Genomic DNA, 3,939 nt, shown 5'->3' on the forward strand with positions numbered 1-3,939 from the left:
TGTCTGTTCAGCACGGCTCTGCAGAAACGGCCTAATTACTCATTAAAAGCCGGGTTGGAGCCCTCGTCCTGCAGCTGCACAGGCCTTAATTACGCCTCTCCCCGTGCGTCCTGGAGAGCAGGGCCTGGGAGGGGACGGTCGTTAGTTCTTAATTGGCTTCATGTGCGCAGCCTGAGCAGGCCCTCTCCTTGGGCTCCCAGAGATGCCGGAAAACCCTAGGAGCGTTTCCTGCCCTCTCCCCGGGCCGCGTCCAGAACTGGGCGTTGGGGCCTCTTCCTCCCGCGTGCTGCTCACTTCTTCCCAAGGAAGCAGCTGTGACTGGACCGCCCGGGGGCGGTCTGCAGCGGGCACGCTCCTTCCCAGGGTCCCACCCGTTGTCTTTGCCTGGGTATCCCCCTGGGTGTCCTTGGGCCGTCTGCCTCAGAATTGCCCTTGCCGGTCACACAGCTAGTCCCCAGGCCCCTCGCAGTCATCCCCAGAGAATGAGTGTCTCAGAGGATCAGAAAGGGGCTTTTCCAGGCTCTGGTGTGAGCAGTGAAGGAGGCACATTCCCTCCTGGGTCGGCTGGAGAGAGGGCGGCAAGCTCCTCCCACACCATGTCCCCACCATCGGGGTCGAGAGGTGGAGTGTTTCCTGCCGAATCAGTAAGCAAGGATGTCAGGGCCATCAATTGCAGCCCTCCAATGTGAGCCCTAAGGGCGCTCAGGAAGGAGTAGAATACGTGTGATCTGGCAGGTATCAGGTTGCAGCCACTCCCATCGGTGAGCCCAAGAAGCTCAAGGTGTGGAAACCACAGGAGACTGGCCCCTCAGCCGGGCCGCACAGGAAAGGAACGGTTCCAGGGAGCCCAGACTCTTGCCTCTTACCAAACGGAGAAAAGTGCTACATTCCTCACTGGAAATATCTGGCTTCCTTTAATTAACAACACTTTTTTGATGTTCAGACTGCCCGTTGTTTGTTGCAAAACTTCCTGGCTCCCCCGCTCCCCTCCTCTGAGCAGTTCTCTCAGGGATACTTGAGATGCTGCCTCCCGGGCTCAAGTCCTACAAGTTCCCACTGAATAAAATGGAACCCTCGGCCTTCAGGTTGCATGTATTTTTTCTTTTTCAGTCGACAAGATGGTTCCAGGCTTGCAGCAGCCCAGCCTTCCTGGCCCTCTCCACCTCTCCACGTGCCCTTCCAGCTGCCAGCGTGCGGGCCGGGGGTGACACATGCCTGCCTTCAGGCCCTCCCGGCACCCTGCCTCGGGGACCATCTTGCTGACACCCACAGAGGGGCCCTCCCCCCCATGAAGCCTTGCCCTCTGGACTGTGTCCACCTCTTTGCTGCCTGTGAAGTGGACTTACACCCTAAATGGGTCAGGGTGCTTCATCCTCCCTGTGGACTTGACTCCATGTTGCAGCTGCCCTGCCTGTCTTGCTCACGGTCGGCATTCGCCATCTCAGCACCAGATCTGTAACGACTCAAGGAAAGGATGGAAGATGCAGGGAACCCTGGCAGGATTCCTGACAACAGGGTGGAAATCAGAGGGGTGGCTGGTGCTGCACTGGGGCAGGGTAAGTGGCCACAGCCTCCACCCAGAGCCGGAGCTGCCCTCGAGGGGGAGACTTCCTGAGAAGACCCCTGCCAAGCGGAGCTGGAAGGCAGGTGGCTGTGGGTCAGATCTCTTCTTCAGACGCAGCCACAGATCCCTGGGGCAGCCTGGGGCTGGGGCTCCAGGCTCCATCCATCTGGAAGGCCCCGGGGCAGCAGCAACTCTAAGGCGTCTGCCTTCTTGAGATGCTCAAAGCACCGCAACTAAAGTGGAAAACAGCAACAGTCCAACCCACGGGCAATGTTAACAGCTCAGACACTTCGGGAGTGGAGGCTTGGGCCGCGCATCAGGCAAGGAGCCTCAACAGTGAGGAGGAGGGCGGAGGCTGAGAGCCGGGTGGGGAGGCAGTTAGGAACAGTCCCTGGGCCCGCGTGACCAGGCATGGCTCATCCCGACACGCGTGTGTCGTTCACACAGTCACCGAATGTGCTCTGCCTCCCGGCTCCGTGTCCCCGCTGCTAAGCCAAGTGGTGTTGGCAGCAGTTACTTGTCTCAGTTACATTGGGGCTGGGGGTCGGCCTCTAAGCTGCCCCATATTCACAGCTTTACATAAACCCCCTTCTCGAGTACAGGCTCACCAGGGACTCACTGCTAATGAATGGATAAACTCTGGCACAAAAGCTGGGCCCTCACGTCTGGGACGCCACTTATAAGAAGACACGGACTCCACGTCCTTGGGCTTCCCTGGTGGCTCAGACAGTAAAGAATCTGCCTGCAATGAGGAGACCTGGGTTCGATCCTTTGGAGCCCTAGCTCCAAGGGATGCAAACTTCCCTGTGGAGAAGCTTGTGTGTCGAGATCCTGACCACTCAGCTGGCAGCCGTGTGGGTTAGCATGTGAGCGTAACCAAGTAGGGCCCTCTGGATCTTTCCGGGACAGACCCCTCTCCCATATCGTCTGCTGCAGCTCCTCCGCAGTGCCCAGCTAACAGCATCTGATGCATGCTTCTGTGCTGTTTTACAGATGCTGAAGCCACCACAAAATGGAAGGACTTAACGACTTGATGGCCAGGAGCACACAGCCCCCAGACATACTGGTGCCTGAGGCCCGAAGACGTGAACCCCTGAGACACGCCCTGTTACCTCCCCGTCAATAATGGAGAATGTGCAGGAGCCGGCCAGACACCCTGGGGTCCTGTGCCTCACGTGGCCTTTAAAAAGGCCCTGCTGAGACCCTCCTGGGGAGTCAGGGTTTTACAGCATGAGCCGCCTCCTCGCCTTGCCTGGCGCCTGGACAGGGAAGGCTGCCCTTCCTTCACTACAGCCTGCTGTCAGCAGACCGGCTTCACCGCTGTCGGGAGGCCCTCCCCAGTCCAGGCTCCAGACCAGCTCTTGCGGGCCCCCGACTGCAGCTGTAGATGACTTTGGGTAGAGGCCCCCAGCTAAGACACCCCAGATTCCTGTCCTCAGGGGTATCGGTGAAGCCTCCCAAGTTTCGGGAAATGTGTCCCACAGCCCGCACGTGATAGACAATGACGCTTTCAGTGCTGAAGTCACAGGGGCCGAGGGCGAGTGTGACTAAGCGGGAGCCGGGGGAACAGCCCCGGGGGTGAGGAGAGGGCTCTGTGTTCGATTTGGGCAAGGCTTAGTGTATTTTCAGTTTTATGGAGGTCGTTAGCATCACGTCAGGCGTAAGGCTGGATCCTGCTCTTGCTCGGGCACTGAGACTGTTCGGATGAGGTTGGTAGGGGTAAGGGTGATGGTGTGGATGTGGTGGGCTCCTGCTGTGTCGCCTGCCTTACTTACTGCCCTCTCCTGCACAGCCCTGGGCTGGTTTGGTCCCCAAGGGCAGTCGTGGCCTTGGGAGGAAGGCTGGGGCAGCGCCGGGCACAGCCTGTCTCTTCTCTGTGGCTGCCAACTCCTCCTGGGTTCAGACTCCTGGGCCACTTGTATGTTCAGCTCCTGTCCAAGGTCTCCAGCATCTTCCCAGGGCACCTGGCCTTGAGGCTGGAGGCCATGGCAGTGAGGCTACCCTTGAGGGTCCACGCATCCCAGCGGTTTCCCGGTGTCCTGCTTCCCCACTGGGCATCCACCTCTACCCCTGGCAGGCTGCCCGCTGACCTCAGGCGCCACTGGCAGATGCAGAAGCAGAGCCTCCTGTTGACTGTGTTGCCAGCTCCCACAATTGCATCAGGGCAAAGTCCTGTAATAAACCCTTTAACTGTATCTCCCGGTGGTCCTGCCTCTCTGATCAAAGCCTCATCCTGACCTCATTCCGAAACAGCGAGGCCCTGTCCCCCAGCCCTAAAGGAGAAGAAAGGGCCTCTCTGCGGTGTGTTGGCTGTCACCAGGAAAATGGTGACAATGTCTGAGGCCAGCCAGACTTTCCACTGAAAGAATCACACA

The 3,939-nt window shown here is 58.9% G+C and overlaps 1 long non-coding RNA gene across 1 annotated transcript; it reads left to right on the forward strand.

Moving 5' to 3' along the window:
- The first annotated feature begins 1,440 nt into the window (after positions 1-1,440).
- On the forward strand, positions 1,441-2,903 carry LOC147362267 (uncharacterized). Its single transcript, XR_015135679.1, has 2 exons — positions 1,441-1,556; positions 2,558-2,903. It is a non-coding gene; the product is annotated as an uncharacterized LOC147362267 (long non-coding RNA).
- The last annotated feature ends 1,036 nt before the right edge of the window (positions 2,904-3,939 follow it).

This window comes from Bos grunniens, chromosome 11 (genome assembly GCF_055505025.1).
Source record: "Bos grunniens cultivar Pamir isolate PY7600 chromosome 11, Bosgru_T2T1.0, whole genome shotgun sequence".
Classification (NCBI taxonomy): domain Eukaryota; kingdom Metazoa; phylum Chordata; class Mammalia; order Artiodactyla; family Bovidae; genus Bos; species Bos grunniens.